Source organism: Nicotiana tabacum, chromosome 24 (genome assembly GCF_000715075.1).
Source record: "Nicotiana tabacum cultivar K326 chromosome 24, ASM71507v2, whole genome shotgun sequence".
NCBI lineage: Eukaryota > Viridiplantae > Streptophyta > Magnoliopsida > Solanales > Solanaceae > Nicotiana > Nicotiana tabacum.
The window spans coordinates 8,765,710-8,785,400 of NC_134103.1; the positions used below are offsets into that span (position 1 = coordinate 8,765,710).

The following is a 19,691-nucleotide window of genomic DNA, read 5'->3' on the forward strand; positions in this document are numbered from 1 at the left end:
GCCCCAAATTAACTGCTGCTAATTAATTACTGCAGTCGCGGTAGAACTACTGCAAATTGATTACCGCGAGCCTTCTTGCGGGAGTTTTGTGAATCGCTGCAACAACAAATTGCGGGAGTTGCGGACTGCTGCAATTTATAAAAATAACTGCCGCAATTTGACTTTTTTTTGTAGTGGTATTTAATTAAAAATATAAAAAAGTACAGGAAACTAAAAACAACAAGAAGAGTAGTCTAATCTCAAACTAGTAACATTTTTATGCGAATATAAATATTTTTTGCTCATGACTCGTGAGACCTATGTAACCTAGGCTCGGATACCAACTTGTCACGACCCAAAATCCCAACCTATCGTGATGGCGCCTATCTCGATACTAGGCAAGCCGATAATCTCAATAAACCAAAACTTCTCTTTAAGGTTGAAAATATAATATTTAAATACAATACAAACACTCCCCAAAACTCGGTGTCACTGAGTACATGAACATCTAATATGAATACAAGTCTGGAAAATATAGTCTATAATAGTCTAAGACCAAACACAGTGAACAAAGAGATAGAGAAGGAGAGACAAGGTCTGCGGAACACGACAGCTACCTCAAAATCTCCTGAAAATCAACCGCGCGAAAGGATCACTACCCGCTATGTTCGGGAACACCTGGATCTGCACATGAAGTGCAGAGTGTAGTATGAGTACAACCAACTCAGCAAGTAACAATAATAAATATGGAACTGAAGATAGTAACGAGCTACACAGTTATGGTTCATTTTCAGTAATCCCACCAAAGAATAGACATGCTATCAAATCTGGCAGTTTAGTGTCAAATCAATTTTTATACAGTTCATGTTCATGTAATCCGTATATCAACAATCTTTCAGAGATTTCACAACAATGACAGATAGCAACTAAGTGCAACAAATGAAAATCAAGTACAACCTTTCAGGACAACAATCACTCACTCGGCTCCCAGCCCCCATCACTCCCTGGGCTCCCAGCCCTTATCTCTCACTCAATGGGTACCCGCGCTCACTGGGGGGAGGGGGGGTGTACAGACTTCGGAGGGGATCCTACAGCTCAAGTGCTATAATCTGCACGGACAACTCACGTGCTGCACGTACGACTCGCGTGCCATAATATAAATATCTCGATCCGCACGGCCAACTCACGTGCCATAATATAAATATCTGGATCCGCACGGCCAACTCACGTGTTGCACGGCCAATGCACGTGCTATAGTATAATATAAGGATACGCACGACCAACTCACGTGCTATAGTATAATATAAGGATCTGCACGGCCAACTCACGTGCTGCACAGACAATATATAGTATCAATATCTCACAATCATGCCCTCGACCTCACTCAGTCATAAATCTCTCCAGTCTCTCGGGCTCTCAATAATCATGAAATCAGCCCAAACAATAATGATATGATGTATCAATAATAATAACAGAGACTGAGATAAAATGTGCAAGTAAAAACTGAGACAGAGTACATATAACATTTAGCATGCAATTCAACAAGTACTGACCTATGTGGGTCCCAACAGTACTATCACATAGCCTAAGCATGATTTCTAACATGATTTACAGCCAAATTTTATCAACACATAGAGAGCATATAGCTAACAACAAATTATTCAACTTTACAGTTTCCCGGGACGGACCAAGTCACAATCTCCTCGGTGCACGCCCACACGCCCGTCACCTAGCATGTGCGTCACCTCAAAATTAATCACATGATACCAAAATCTGGGGTTTAATACCCTCAGGACCAGATTTAAAACTGTTACTTACCTCAAGCCGTGAAATTGTTATTCCGCAATTTCCTTTCCTCGTGAATTGGTATCCAAACGCCTCAAATCTGGTCATAAATAATTCGTTTCAGTTAATAAAATTCTTTGAAATTAATTCCATAAGAATATAATGATTTTTCAAAAAAATCCGAAAATTAGCTCAAAAATCGCCTGTGGGGCCCACGTCTTGGAACTCGACAAAAGTTATAAAATCCAGAAGCTCATTCAACCACGAGTCTAACCATACCAATTTTATCAGAATCCGACCCCAACTCGATCCTCAAATCTTCAATTTAAACCAAGAGGGTTTTCAAATTTTCCCAACTCAATTCACCAATTAAATGATAAAAACAAACATGGATTCGAGTAATTTAACCAATATTGAGTTAAGAACACTTACCCCATTGTTTCATCTGAAAATCATCCAAAATCGCCTCAAATCCGAGTTCCAAATCGTCAAAAACTGAAAATGGGATGAAGTCCCATTTTTGGAACATAAACTCATTGCTCAGGCTTTTCTTCTTCGCGAACGCGGTCAATGCCTCACGTTCGCGAAGCACAAAATATCTCCCGTCCAAATTCCTCTTTCACGAACGCGACATCACCCTCGTCTTCGCGAAACTCAAAATGCCTCTGCCTCAATGCCTTCTACGTGAACGCGTTCAACCCATCGCGAACGCGATGCTTCGTTCCCCCTCACTACGCGAACGCGTAGACCAATTGCCTGGGGCCCTCAGCTGCTTCCTCTCTTCTTCGCGAACGCGTAACACCTCTCGCGTTCGCGATGCACACCCAGTCCACCATTCACGAACGCGAGGCTCCACTCGCGAACGCGATGAAGGAAACCATATGGTGCATCAGAAAAATTCTAGCAGAGTTCCAAGTCCAAAAATCCAACCCGTTAACCATCTGAAACTCACCCGAGCCCCTCGGGCCCTCGACCAAATATACCAACAAGTCCTAAAACATCATACGGACTTAGTCGAATCCTCAAATCACCTCAAACAACGCTAAAACCATGAATTACACCCCAATTCAAGCTTAATGAACTTTAAAATTTTTAATTTCTACAAACGACTACGGAACCTATCAAATCACATCTGATTGACCTTAAATTTTGCACACAAGTCATAAATGACATAATAGAGGTATTCTAATTTTTAGAATCGGATTCCGACCCCGATATCAAAAAGTCAACCCCTTAGTCAAACTTCTCAAAAATTAAACTTTCGGCATTTCAAGCCCAATTCCTCTACGGACTTTTAAATAATATTCCGGACACGCTCCTAAGCCCAAAATTACCATATGGAGCTATTGGAATCATCAAAATTCAAATACGAGGTCGTTTACACATAGGCCCATATCCGGTCCACTTTTCTAACTTAAAATTTTCAATTATGAGACTAAGTATCTCATTTCACTCTGAGTTCCTTCCAGACCCGAACCAACTAACCTGATAAATTATAAAATAATTATAAAGTATAAATTGAGCAGTAAATGGGGGAACGAGGCCATGATACTCAAAATGACCGGTCGGATCGTTATATTAACATTGCATATAATTATATATTTAGATGAAAATAAAGATGTTAAGGCATCTTTGTTTTACAAAAGGATTCATATATGCTAGATGAAGATGATTTGTTGGTGTTGGATATGTCATGAGCAACTTGAAAATATTTTTGAGTGGTTTAAGTTGAATAGTGACTTTTAATGAATGAAATATTGTCCTCGCTTTTTGTGTTTTATTGTAATCTATTGGTACAATTTCAAATATATTAAGTTTTGCAAAAGCTTTTTATCCAACAAGTATGTTTTTGACTATATATAAAGAGAGAGTGTGTGGACCGGCCCGTGGGGGGCCGTAACCCATATAGGGGTGGGGGGTGACCATTTAAGGTCCATCGAAACAGTAGGCAATAAGCAATATAGGCATTTGGAAAAGAATCAAATCTTTATATTTGATTGAGTATATCAATTAAACTGTTATCTTCTAATTGTACTATTTTACTTAACACTTTTATTTCAGAAAATAAATCTAAACCATCAATATCGGATTGATTATTATGCTTTAAGAAACATTAAAGATTAAGGCAATATTTTTTTAAATTTCCATTATCTAGTGATCTCGGTTTTTTTACGCTAAATAGAAAACAAAAAATATTTTCATATTCTTCGAATTGTTCAAATCTATTTTGAAGTGAAAAAATAGTCTTGTCTACTATGTATAAATAGTAATTAACTCAGAAGGACTATTCAAGAGATTTCAATATCAATATTCACGTCAAATTATATTTTTCTATATATCACACGTTACTTACAAAGTTCGGGTTTGATTTTCATTTCAGATGCAATTTTCTTGGTAGAAATCATATCAGTTGTAATTTTTTTTAAGACGACAAATTTTAAAAGTCTTTTTTTAAAAAACTTTGTGATGAGTAATCTAAATTGAAACATAGAGAGTATATAATATAATAGGTGTAATAAAAAATGGCCCCCAGGGTTGCTTTACCTACCGTAGGGTAGGGCCGCCGCTGTCTCTATGTTTTCAAAGTGCAAGGTAAAGGATAAGTAGGATTCATGAATGGTACCATAGCAATACTCTTTCATAGTACAAATTAATTATTTCTACCTCAAGATACCAAAAAAGTCCAATGCAACACATAAAAGATGAAAAGAGCACATATCAATCTCCGTATATATGTAATGAAATTGGAGGAACAAAGGCTATTATGAACGACTATTCAGGATTAAGAACGCTTCCAGGAAACAATATCACGCCTGTCTCATCTTCTCTAATCAGAAAAAGAAATGGATGATCAGCAACGAAGTCTTTACCTTGTTTATAAGGAAGCCTCAACACCTTAAAACCTTCAAAAGCTTTCACATATTGCTTCTTCTTGGTAGACATATATAAAGGGAACTTGAACAGAGGTTCCATTGAGAAGGTGGAAATCATTGTCCTTTGTTACTGATGCATCGAACTTCTCATCCCATTCTCCTTTAAAGTACAATGAATTTGCAATGATAAGTTTTATTATTCCTTGTTTAACTGAGTTGGGAGAAAGAATTTCTTTGATAAGGCCGTTTGTTTCCTTTTCAGCCCATTGATTCACTTGATTTGTCACCTCTAAAGGCTTGTTAAAATGAACAGAAACAGAAGCAGCCTTGTAAATATTGTCCACAATCTGTTTGAAAAAAGGCTTGAAAGAACAATTCCGATTAATCCAAACATTGTTAGCAGCTTTCAAACGAGGGACGCCTTTGGGACTACCATCAGCGACAACAAAATCGATAAGTTGAGAAGAGCGATGGTTGATTTCAGGTACAGATTTGGATTCGAGGAAAGAGAGAAGTTGGTCACGGGTCGGACCACTTGAACCCGTCGTGATCAGACCCAATAATACGTGAATTGACGAGGGAGAGAATACCATGTTGTTGTCCCCTGCCATTGGAAAAACATGTTTGGTTAACGTTAACGATACATCTGTCTGTTTGCTTAGGTCCATGAGGCAATGGATTGTTGGCTGTAGAATACATGCTTTTTAAGCATAGAAGAAACATGCCTTTGCTTTAGAATCAATTTCTGGAGATAATACATATTGGAGAAGATTAATTATATATTTCTGATGAGTGAATTAATGTAACAATGGGGAGAATATATGAATTTCGTGAAGGCGTCAAGTATTTATACCAAATCATATTCATTTACCCTAGTTAAGTGATTTAAAGTGAAGAAAATATATATTCACTGACTATGATTAAGTTTTTACCTATATGTTAGAGCAGTATAGTTATGCAAATAATATGCATTCGCAAGTTTTTTGGTTTTTACTTTCTTTATAAATTATTATTTTGGGGTGAGAGAGGCTTAGGGTTTTATAGAGTTATTTTTGGTTACAACTTCTTTTAGGTTTCTTGCGGAGGGGGCAGTTAGAAAAATCTGTTTTATCTATATAATATTAAAAAATAATAATACATAACAAGAAGTCACGGGCAAGCTAATAAAAATTATATCGCAATGTAACAATTCTAAGTAAGAATAATGTAAGAAGAAGGACAAGACTTATTCATACATATATATATATATATATATATATATATATATATATATATATATATATATATATATATATATATATATATACTAGTCTTAGGGTATGCGCTTTGCGCGTGTACCCCATCTCGATGAGTAAATATGTGTAAAATAATTATATAAATATTATATTAACTTACACTATGTTTTAGTTATTCAAAATATTTGGGAAAACTTAAATGATGATTTTGGGCAAATGATGATAATAAGTGTATTAAATGGCGACGACTTCGGACTTCCGTTTTTTGGTGCATCCGATTACATTATTGAAGTTATCCGATTCATTTTTATTTTTGGATTAATTAATAAAATGTACTTGATATACATAAATTAAATGATAATGATGTATTAATAATATTTTTGTCTCCTCTAAAGTTAGATATATCTTTTGAACTTATATGTATAATTGTTAAGTCATAAGTGTTCTTTTATTATTAAGTATTGTAAGAATTTAATATTGAATTAAAGAGTATAATAATAGCGAGTAACAGAAGAATTTGTTGGAATATGTATTTTATTTTTTGTACATAAATATTATAAAATGAGTGTTTATTTTTAAGGTTAAAAGGTCGTTTAACTTTACATCAAGGTTTGATATATTGATTTTGCATGAATTTGAAAAGAATATCCTCTAAATATATCTTTTGAAAAATATTATTATTTGTCTGGCCTAATATTAAATCTAAAATATGCATATTTGTTACTCCATAAGGTTTTATCGCAATTTCTCAAAAATGTATCAACTAATATAAATACTTAATATATGAAAAAACTACGTTGAGTCATTTGTTGGAATCAATACAAAAAGAGAAAACTTCCTTTTGTGAATTTTGTATTTAGGTGAATACGAAGCCATTAGATTTGGTAGGATTTTAGAAGCCATACTTTTGTTCTTTGAACTTTTTTCTATTCATGTAGACTTAACGTTGATTTTTTTAAAGAATAGAAGTGATCTCAAACTATTAGTAATTTATTTATAAAAGGAGATTTAGTGCATTTAATATCGTTACAAAAATATACATATTTTAAATAAGGAAGGATTTAATAACCAAAATTTTAGCTAATTTTAAAGTCCTAAAAATTAGTAAAATAACTAAATTACTATTTTGTCCAACGTGAAATACATATTTTAAGGGTAAAAAAGGCGAACGATATTTCGCTAAGGGCCTTCGTGCTTTTCATATATATATATATATATATATATATATATATATATATATATATATATGTATGTATGTATATATATATATATTCAAATACATATGTAGGCCCTCAAACTTTGTCACTTGGACACCTAAACATAGGATTGTTCCTATAAGGCACTCTAACTAAATCTATTTGTGCCAATTAAACACCTAAACATAGGATTGTTCCTTTCAGGCACTCCAACTAAATCACATCTGTGCCAATTAAACACTATCAAGGGAAAGGACACGTGAACATGAGAAAAACTTGTTAATTTTTTTATATTTTTATTAGTATTATTATTATTATACTCCAAATTATGACTATTTTATATATCCTAATATTTATTCCTATTAAAGCCAGATCGTCATTTTTTTTCTTAGTAAAATCTAAGGCAAAGTTGCTTGCAATTTTTTCAGGTGGTATGACGATGAAATTCTTAAGAAATCTAAGAGGGCAAGCAACTTTGCCTTTGATTTTGCCAAGAAAAAAAATGACGATCTGGCTTTAATAGGAATAATATATTAGGATATATAAAATAATCATAATATGGAGTATAATAATAATAATAATAATAATAATAATAATAATAATAATAATAATAATAATAATAATAATAATAATAATAATAATAATAATAATAATAATAATAATAAAATAAAATAATAAAAATCAACAAGTTTTTCTCATGTTCACGTGTCCTTTCCCTTGACAGTGTTTAATTGGCACAGATGTGATTTAGTTGGAGTGCGTGATAGAAACAACCCTATGTTTAGGTGTCCAAGTAACAAAAAGGGACAAGTTTGAGGGCCTACATATGTATTTGGCCTATTTGAATTTGAGATGACAAAATCTTTTTTGAATTATGATAAGAAACATACATACATACATACATACATACATACATACATACATATATATATATATATATATATATATATATATATATATATATATATATATATATATATATATACATACATACATACATATATACATACATACATATATATATACATACATACACATTTCAATCAAAATAGTAAATATGTATATGCCACGTATTTGGAATCTTAACAGACAGTCAAAAATCAAAAATATCAAATACTGAAAAAATTTCAATCAAAATAGTAAATATTAAATATATCTTATGTTACATATTATTGATAAACTATTCAAGAATTGTGATCAATTAATTTCTAGAGTAAGAAAAAATTGCTTTTATGTATATGTTATTAAACAAAAATAATAAGCAATAACATTAAGTCAAGATCCAAGTTCCTAAAAAACTACATCTCAATATAACAATTGTAAGTAAGAATAATGTCATAATAATAAACATGTAACAAAAGGACAAAAGTTTTAAAAAATTAAATATAAAAATATAGAATGATAAGACCTATTTGAATTTGAGGTGAAAAAGTATTTTTTGAATTATGATGAGAAAAGTCAGATATACAATGGACAATACCATGTATCTGAATCTTAACAGACAAAGTAAAAAATCAAAAATATCAAATACTGAAAAACTTCCGAGCAGAAGAGTAGATATTAAGTAAAATATGTGAATTTATCTTATAGGAAATTAAATTAAATATAAAACCCAAAATTTAAATTTAATGTTAAACATAAAAGAGAGTGGAATTTTTTTATTTACTTATTGCATATCGTATAAAAATAATGATTATTAAAAATATATAACTTAATAGTAAAGAACACATTCAAATTCATAATTTAGTACTAATAGGTAACGACAGTGCACATAGATACTCAAGTTAGGCTACAGATACACATACATACACAAGTTAACGACAGAGAATATGTAATTGGAGAAAAAAGAAGAAGGAAAGAGCGTAACTAAAGCTCCTAATTTAACGCACTAATAATGTATAATACACGGAGAGAGGCGGCAGAAAATAGGGAAAGAGAAGAGGAGAGAGAAAAAAAATCGATGTAACTTAATCTCCTAATTTAAGACACTAATAATAAAGTGTATATAAATTATACACAAACTTTATTTAATGCGGGTAATTTCCAAAAGTGGATAATTTTAATAATAAAGTTTTAGTGTATAGGAAATATAAAAAAATCAAAAATTGTAGGCCCAGTAAAATGACTATTCAAGCCCATCAAACAAAGTTCGTGTTTTCCGACTCTTGTCCAGCTTTAAAAAAAGCTTCCGATTAATTCTCACTATTCTTTTTATAGGTGCAACTCACTCCTCATAATCAAATACAAAAATAATTATAAGAGAACTCAATACATTTGGAACATAATAATAAAATAACTTATGTATTAATATTTTAGACTAATTTAAAGTTACAATTTAAAATAAATATGATATTATTCTGGTTATATGCAAAACATTAATATAAAAACTAATTAAAATTTATAGTAGGGAAGAGAATACTAAGGAAGTTCACATCATCCTACATTCGAGAAATACGCTGGTTAAACCCTCGAATCACGAAGAACGATCTAGAGAGAATAATCAAGGGAACAAACAGAATTGTACCCGCATCATTTTATCAATAAAATTATGTTTCTTCATATTTTATTGTGGTTGCAATTTCTTTTGGTATCACAAATAATTTATTGCAAACAACAGCGAAACGAAATGTAAGTACTAAAATTAAGGGGTTAGGTTACTACAAATATTAAATAAAAAAAAATTAGGTTGTCAAATACGAGATTTTTATAATAATTTCATATCCTGCTTCATAATTAATATCTAATGCTATATAATTTTTATCTGAGAGGTTTATATTTTATGGTTATTTACATATGATTCAAATAACCTATATCAAAACTTGACATAATTTGTGTCCGCGCATCGTGCAGGTACTGATACTAGTAATGGATAGTACATGGAGAGAAGCGACAGAAAATAGGGAAAGAGAAGAGAGAAAAAAGAAAAAATGGTGTAACTTAATCCCCTAATTGAAGGCACTAATAATGGATTGTATATAAATTGTAAGCAAACCTTATTTAGGGCGGGTAATTTTTAAAAGTAGGACAATTTTGATAAGAAAGTTTTATATAATGTACAGGAAAGAAAAAAATCCAAAAAATTGTAGGCCCAATAGAAGGACTATTCAAGCCCATTAAACAAAGTTCGTGTTTTCCAATTCTTGTCCAGCTTTAAATAAAGCTTCTTATTAATTCTCACTATTCTTTTTGCAGGTGCAACTCACTCCTAGTATAGTAAAGTTGCACTGATGTAGACTTGTTCACTCCCTCATACTCGCCTCAAACTTGTACCACCCGTGGGATGGATAAAATTTTTCTACCCTAAACCAAAATCCCGAGTTTTGTTTCTCAGGAAAAAAAAAATCGAGATAGAAGCGTTATGGACCTTATGGAATGCGAATTCGAATTAGTCGAAGAGGTCCCAGTACGGGTAAGACATTGGGTGAGTAATAAAAAAAAACTTTAAATTTCCCGCCTACAAAGGAATATCTATTACTTTGTATATTAAGGGAAAAAGAAAGAGATTAAAGTCAAGTGACTGTAGTTACATTTTTTATTTTTTTTATTTTTAACGTGACTGTAGTTACAGTTGTACGCATGTTTGTATGATTATATAACCCGAAAGAAATTGCAAAAACCAAAACCAATTAAACTGTACTTTGTTTGATTTGGTTTGGACAAATATTTAGCAACTAATTAGTTGTATTTTTCTGGTTAATAAAACTGAGTCAAACTGCATCGCCAATACTCCTAAATACATGACATATCTACTTTTTGTGGGAAAGACAATAAAGTACAATTCCTCTATATTAAAAAGATCGACTAGAATAAGAGTGAATCAAAATATTCAACTTTCATTGTGAATTCAAATATAAATTTCTTTAAATTAGTAAAATCTGGACTGAAAGTTACAATTCTAGACCAACATATGGTACTGGCGGAGCTGTGATCGAATGCGAATAAATCTTTACTTTTGCATTGCACTTCTTCGTGTCTTGGTTCACCATCGTTCTGAATAAGTCAGATAGTTGATCGTACTATGTATTAGCCTCGTGACCTCTCACTATGGATAGTACTTCCACTTCTCCCTCTCCCTACATGCATTTATGCACAAGATATAAATAACATAACTTACACATAACAAACATGTTCGCCTTAAAAAGTCAATAATTGTACTGGAAAATGGACAAGTATATATTTGAAGTAATAATTCTTGTTTTTCAAACAATAGAATATACTACAAATTTTGAACGTTTGGGATTGAATGGTTACAATACCGATATTTGAAACATGCACCTCTCTCAAGACTTTGAAATCTAGAATTCGACTAAGTAAAATTGGTCCTATTTATTCTACAATCTTTAAGAAATATGAAGACTAGTTTTTGCTGTATATTTTAATAAGAGAATTAAAATTAGCAAAAGGGCTTATAGGATAAATAAATGGGAATATATGTCATTCACGAGTGTCTTTCCATCAATAAATTTGTGCACGTTGGGTAGTAGAAAGACCCACAACTTCCATCTATACCAAGACAAAAATTTAAATGTACTATTTGTTGTAAAGTTTAAAGAAAGGCTTGGCTCATTAAATATTGAGATGGCCACCAAAAAAAGAAATTAAAAAAGAAATTTTACAGATCACGTGGGAAGAATAAGTTATCCTATCAAATAATCAATGGATGAGTAAGAAAAATTTATTGAACTACATCACTTATCTAAAATTTGAAGCCGTAAATAATTTTTGATAATGCGATTTGAATTTTGATCTTTTGAACAGTTAAACTATCTCATTGCAGACGGTGAGAAGAGGATTTAACTTTTATTCACGGATAAATTAATGAATGTCTTATAGTATAAGTTAACCTGCTATAGAAGGTTATTTATCGTAGTTTCTGAATTATTAATTTCATTTATTATGATCAATAGTTATATGTAATTATCTTTTAAATAACTTGAGAGAGTGTAAAATAATTTTACACATTCTATTTATGGAAGTTAAATTAATGAAAAGATTATAGTCTTTATTTAGGTTTAGCCACATGGTATTAGAGGGGAAAGTATACAAATAGCCATTTTCACGGCTCTTTTAGGGATTATTCAGTATTTGTCATGAAAATTAAATACAAAATCTGAATTTCACGATAACTCGTGATATTTGCGTCTTGAAAAATTGAACCGAAAAGCTGAAATTCAGGATACATTGGTTAATTCTTAAATAACAGCCATTTAGAATGATTACCCTGTGTCATTCCTACGGTATTAGAAGCCACTAGCCCGATATAATTCGAATTCGCATATGATAGAACCATTAAGGAGGTAAATCGCTCTCTACCAAGAAATTCTTCATTCTGAGAGAGCTCGAACTCGTGGTTCGGGATGAAATAAATAGAGACCCTTTATTGTAGGTGGGTTTAGGAAGTGTAGACCATTCCTACAGCTTCAGCAATAACTATTCGATCTGACAGAAACCCACACAAAGAAAGCAAAAAATGGGGTTGTTCAAAATTATAATGGCAGTACACCAAACAATCATCAACTTGTGGACCAAAACAACACTTGTTGTGTAGACCAAGCCCACAACATTTAACGTATTATTTTGTTTATCATTAGATTCTCTTCTTTTATTTGAGAAAGAAATCTAAACACTAATAGCCCGTTTGGACATAAGAAATTTTTTACTTTTTTTCGAAATCAACGTCTGGTCATAAATTTTTCAATTTTCACTTGAACATGCATTTTGAAATTTTTCAAAAATTAAAAAAACTCCAAAAAGCCGTTTTTAAAAATTTTCACTCGGATCACTCACAAAACTTCAAAAACAACCCAAAATTATATTCATGTCCAAACACAACTCTAATTTTCAAATACCATTTTCACTTAAAAATATTTTTCACTTTTTATTAAAATTTTACAATTCTTATGTCCAAGCCATTAGCTTAGACCAAAAAGCCTCCTCAATAATTTTCAATTAGAACGAACTACTTTGGGCCTATGAAAGAGTGGACTCCATTCTCAAAACTTTGAGTGGTCCCTTATGATCCAAATAAAATTGCTTTCTTTTAGTAAATAATTAATAAGAACAGGAAAAGTCAATTCGGCAAACAGTAACTAAGGAGGCTATTAGATTTGAACTCGTAATACTAAAATTGAGCCGAGGGTCTATAGGAAACTCTACGTTTACCTTCACAAGGTAGGGATAAGACTATTGTACAGGGTGGAATATGATATGACACATGGTCATCTAAAAGAAAGACACGTGGAACCCTAGACGGGGATCGTCGAAGACCGAACGCAGCTATTCCGCTTGTCACCGGAAGGGACTTGATTCATAAAGGTGTATTAAATTCTCTGCCCCTGGTGGCATTTAATAAGAAATATTCTACAGTATTAAGAGTGGCGGCCCGTTACAGTGAATTTGGCATTTATATTCATCGTTACATCTTCATCAATGACCCTCATAATTGACACTAAAGGAGGGCACGATCCTAGAGGGCACGATCCTAGAACTTACTTCCCAAGACACAACTATAAAATAGTGAGCCCAGTTATCATTGTAAAGGACATGAATTTTCTAGCAAAACTTACACCACATTCTATACAAAGCTTAATACAATCTTACTTTTTCGCTTTTTGATCTCATCATTGTTGTGCCCGAAAACCTTGTTCCCGGAACTGTCATCTCTGTTGTTTCATCTATATTTTAAGGCTAAGTATTGTACATTTCTTCAATTATTGCATTATTTCAGGATCAAATTAGTTCACTTGTCTAGAAACTACATATAAATTCAACTGTACCGTTTTACGGGTAAACAGTTTGGCGCCCACCGTGGGGCCTAGACAGCCGTGCAACTAAATTGATTCTTGCCTTTTTTACTAAAGTGATTTGATTATTTTGTGTTAGAAAAAAATCACAAAAATGGCAGATAACACTGTTAACAATACATACAACCTTAAAATTCGAAGGGATCAGCCTCATTTCGAGGATTCAATTAGTGACACTCACGATGAGGGAAATGACGTCACGCCGGTGGATGACAGGCAGAACCCTCGATAGGTTCGGGAGACAACTCCTGATGATGTTGATGGGGAGCATGTCATGGATGCGGTGAGGGTCCTGCAAGAGCAATAGGCGATCATTCTAGGCCATCTCACGCGGCAAGATAAGGTTATGACAGAGCTGAAGTAGGCGCTATTGGGGGTTTCGAATAATGCAAACAGATGAGATCCAATTTCTCCCGGAGATCCAATTTCGAATAATGCAAGTAGAGAGTCAACAACAACAATCCCAGGGGTGAATTTGGCTCCGACGGGGCTGGGGGGAACGGACTCGGTCTCAACAACGAGAATGACCCGTTCAAGAATTAACGTTTACGGTTTATGAGGAAAGTAAACGCCCACATGGACCAGATCCTGGGCGCGCCACCAGTATTGAAAGGCCCGGACTCGAAGAAGTATACTCAATTATCGTACAACCTGAGTGTGGCACCAGAACTAATCCCAAAAAGGTTCAAAATGCCTGAAATGCCAAAGTATGACGAGACTTCAGACCCACATAAGCATATTACCACCTACACAACGACAGTAAAAGGAAATGATTTAGTTCCTCACGAAATTGAATCTGTGTTGTTAAAGAAATTTGGAGAAACTCTCACGAGGGGAACTCTAACGTGGTACTCATTATTACTCGAGCATTCCATAGATTCCTTTGAGATGCTCGCAGATTCTTTCATCAAGGCTCATGCCCCCCAAGACCGACATATTCAGGATCGCATAGGGAGAATCCGAATTATTACGAGAGTTCGTTACCCGATTCCAGAAAGAAAGAATGTTGCTTCCGACTGTCCCGGATGAATTGGCAGCTGAAGCATTCACCAAAGGATCGAATTCGAGAAGCTCGGACACTTCCCGGAAGCAGAAGGAGAGCCTGCTTGAGTTTCAAGTAACAACTTGGGCAGATGTCCACAACCGGTATGAGTCAAAGATAAGGATCGAAGATGACCAGGTCGGTTCTACATCATCGGCCAAGGGATGGGAGAAGAGCAGAGAAAAATCAAAGGATGACTACGACGCTGACAAACGGACTTCGAGGGACCAGTTTTTGCCTTACGAGCGGATCGAATGTCGTGGCAAAAAATTTCGGGCAGCAAACAAGTTCACTATTGACAGAGGGACCGATCGTGTCAAAATAATAGATCACTTCAGGATAAAGAGACGTCGGGGTCTCGGGATCGTTCTTACCCTAAGTTAACGGAATATAAGTTCAACGTCAGTATAGTGGAGTTGGTATCATCCATGAGAAATATTAAAGAAGCACGATTCCCCGAGACCTATGAGATCCGATTTCAGCCAGAGGGATCCTAACTTATTATGTGAATACCATGGGACGAACGGCCACCGAACAGGGGACTGCTGACACCTCCGAGAAGAGGTGGAAACACTATTGAAGAATGGTCACCTCAGATAATTCTTGAGTGATCGAGATAAGAACAATTACGCTCGTAACAGAGACAACGCGGGACCTTCAAAAGTAGGAGAAGAGCCCCTACGGCAAACGATCAATATGATCTTCAGAGGGAATGCGATTAACGAGGTCACTTTTCGGCAGTGAAGAAGACGAAAGTATCAATAACTCATAGTAAAAGTCTCCGGGAAGACGATATCACTTTCATGGAGGAGGACGCAAATGGATTGCTGTTACCACATAACGATGCACTAGTAATTTCTTTTAATGTGTTAGATTTTAAGATTAAGCGTGTTCTAGTGGATCTAGGAAGTTTGGCTAATATCATACAATGGAGAGTATTGGAGCAAGATAAACTCACCGGAAGCATTATTCCGGCAACAAAGCTCCTCGCTGGATTCAACCTTGCAAGCGTGACGACCCGGGGAGAGATTTTGCTGCTCACGAATGCCTAAGGAATAATGAAAACAACTCTCTTCGAAGTAGTAGATGGTGACATGGGATACAATATCATCCTGGGAGGGACATGGTTACACAAGATGAAAGTTGTACCCTCAACATATCACTAATTGCTGAAGTTTCCAACGCTCGAAGGAATCAAGCAGATAAGAGGTGATCAACTAGCAGCAAGAGAGATGAATGCAATTTCGATTTCCAGTAGCAAAGGGAATGAGCACACGGCATATAAATTACAGGAATCGGCACCTATTCCCGATCTAGAATAAGTTAGTCCGGGAGCAGAGTCGTCAGAACATTATCAAGTGCCTAGATATTTCCAAGTTCCAGAAGAGACGGACGCAACGAAGTCCACGGCAGAGGAACTGGAGCAAGTTGCTTTGTTTGAAGAATTCCTAGAAAGAAAATCCTATTTGGGGGCAGGACTGCACCTGGAGCTCAGGTCTGGTTTTATTGAATTCCTTAAAGTTAATGTCGATTGTTTTGCATGGTCACACGAGGATATGACAGGTATCCCGACGGAAGTAGCCGTGAACAAGCTGAGTTTGGATCCCAACTTACCTCCGGTAAGACAAAAGAAATGCCCTATTGCCGAGGCCAGGAATAAATTCATCAAAGAACAGGTAACCCGCTTGCTTAATATCGGTTCAATCCGAGAGGTAAGATATCTGGACTGGCTAGCCAATGTAGTAGTAGTTCCGAAGAAGAATAATAAATTTCGCATGTGTGTAGACTATAAAGACCTTAATAGGGTGTGTCCAAAAGACTCGTTCCCACTTCCAAATATCGATCAAATGATTGATGCCACGGCCAGTCACGAGTTAATGAGTTTCCTCGATGCTTATTTCAGGTACAACCAAATCAAGATGAACCCGGAAGATCAGGAAAAGAATTCGTTTATAACAAATTTCGGTACATATTATTACAATGTGATGCCTTTCGGGTTGAAAAACACCGGAACCACTTATCAACGGGTCGTAAATAAGATGTTTGAAAAGCAAATAGGAAAGACTATAGAAGTTTATATAGACTATATGCTCGTTAAGTCTTTGAATGAAGGTGACTACCTTAAGCATTTGCAAGAAACATTCGACATCCTGAGGAAGCATAACATGAAACTTAATCCCGAGAAGTGTATATTCAGGGTCAGTTCTGGTAAGTTTCTGGGATTTCTGGTCGCACAAAGGGGAATTGAGGTAAACCCCGACAAAATCAAGGCCATATAGGATATCCCAGATCAATTGTCGAACATAAAAGAAGTCCAAAGGCTCACAGGAAGATTAGCATCTTTAAGCAGGTTCATTTTCCGGTCGTCGGAAAAATGTCATCGCTTCTTCACACTGCTCAAAAAGAAAAATAATTTCAAATGGACATCGGAGTGCCAATAGGCTCTGAGGGACCTAAAGAAGTACTTATCAATCCCTTTATTTCTCTCAAAACCAAAAGAAGGTGAAACTTTGCTAGTCTACCTCGCGGTTTCAGAAGTTACGGTAAGTGCAGTTTTAGTCCGGGAGGACGAAGGTACGCAATTTTCCATTTATTACATTAGAAAAATTTTAACGGGAGCATAAACTCACCACCCATATTTGGAAAAACTGGCCTTAACTCTCGTAGTCGCCGCTCGGAAGATGAGTCCCTATTTCCAATGCCACCCGATAGTTGTGGTGACTACTTTCCCTTTACGGAACATCTTCCATAAACCCGAGCTCTCGAGCAGATTAGCCAAATGGGTCATCTAAATGAGTGAGTTCGACATAGAATATAAACCAAGGACTGCAATTAAGTCACAAGTCTTGTCTGACTTCGTGGCCGATTTCAGTCCGACACTACTGCCTCTATCAACTAAGGAGGCAGTAATGGTGTCAGAATCGACATCAAGGGTTTGGATCTTATTTACAGACGGAGCTTCCAATGTAAAAGGGTGTCTAATCATGCCTTCGGGGGAAACCATAAGCCAAGCCATCAGAACGGTCCATTTAACTAATAATGAAGCAGAGTATGAAGCTTTGATTGCAGGGCTCGAATTAGCCAAGGGACTTGATTCCGAGGTTATCGAAATCAAATGTGACTCGCAGCTGGTGGTAAATCAGGTCTACGGGATCTTTGATACCAAAGAAGAACGTATGCAACAATACATGGTAAAGGTCCAGGCTCTTTTGGCACGATTCCGGGAATGGTCAATTACTCATATCCCGAGGGAGGATAACGCAGAAGCGGATGCATTAGAAAACTTAGGATCATCGACGAAAATAAAGGGATCAAAGTCTGGGACGGTGGTGCAACTGATGAACTCAGTCCTGGATACGGATGGTTACTATGAGGTAAATTCGACTAGTCTGGTCTGGGACTGGAGAAATGAAATAATCGACTATCTCGAGCATGGGAAGTTGCCCGAAGACCCCTAAGCATCTCGGGCGTTACGCACCAAAGCTCCACGTTATAGCTTCAAGAGAGGCCAATAGTATAGAAAATCCTTCCAAGGCCCGCTGGCCCGGTGCTTAGGAGCGTTAGAAGCTAATTATGTCATGAGAGAAGTCCACGAAGGGATATGCGGCAATCACTCAGCCGCAGATTCTTTGGTGCTGAAGTTGGTATGGGCACGATATTACTGGCCTCGCATGGAATAAGATGCCAAAGACTTCGTACGAAAATATGATAAGTGTCAACGCTACGTACCACTAGTACACCAATCGATAGAACCCTTACATTCTGTTATGTCCCCATGACCATTCATGAAATTGGGGATGTACATCGTCGGACCGCTGCCACCGGCTCCCGGAAAGGTAAGATTTTATTTAATTCTAACTGACTATTTTTCTAAATGGGTGGAAGCAGGTCTTTATCAGAAGATCGGAGAACGCAAAGTGGTGGGTTTCCTGTGGGAAAATATAATTTGCATGTCCGGAATACCAAAAGATATAGCATGCAACAATGGGCCACAGTTTATCGGTGCAAAAGTTACAAAGTTTCTCGAAGATTTGAAGATAAAGAGGATCACATTTTCTCCTTATCATCCGAGGTCAAACGGTCAAGCGGAGTCAACAAACAAAGTGATTATTCAAAACCTCAAGAAAAGGTTGGAAGCAGCAAAAGACAAATGGCCCGAAGAATTGTCCGGAGTTTTATGGGCCTACGGAACAACGGACAAATCGAGCACATGAGAAACTCCTCTTTCCCTTGTGTAAGGTTGTGAAGTCCCAATCCCGGTGGAAGTGGGCGAACCCACTTTGAGATATTTTCGGACATATGAAGAATCGAACAATGAAGCAATGTTAATCAACTTGGAACTGCTCGAGGAACGCAGGGACTTGGCACGTGTAAGAATGTCAGTTCAAAAGCAGAGAATGAAGTGATATTATAATCGAAGAGCCAACCTCCGTTATTTCAAAGTAGGAGATTTGGTCCTGAGGAAAGTAACCTACCCGGGAGCTCAACATGGGGAAGCTAGGTTCAACGTGGGAAGGTCTCTACCGGATTTTAGCTATCACTGGGAAAGGTTCATACTAGTTGGAGAACTAGAATGGAGATAATTTACCTAGCAACTAGAACGTGGTACACCTCAAAAGATATTATTGCTGATGAACATTATTTAAGCGAAAAGTATATCCTGCACTCTTTCTCTCTTCGTTCAATTTTTGTCCCAATTGGGTTTTTCTGGCAAGGTTTTTAATGAGGCAGGGATAGAAAGCATACTATGAAGACAACAGCAATAAGACCTTTGATAG

General features: G+C 35.5%; 1 pseudogene; it reads right to left on the reverse strand.

Annotated features, from left to right (window-relative positions):
- Positions 1–4,383: 4,383 nt before the first annotated feature.
- Positions 4,384–5,542, reverse strand: LOC107807178 (serpin-ZX-like; annotated as a pseudogene).
- Positions 5,543–19,691: the final 14,149 nt, after the last annotated feature.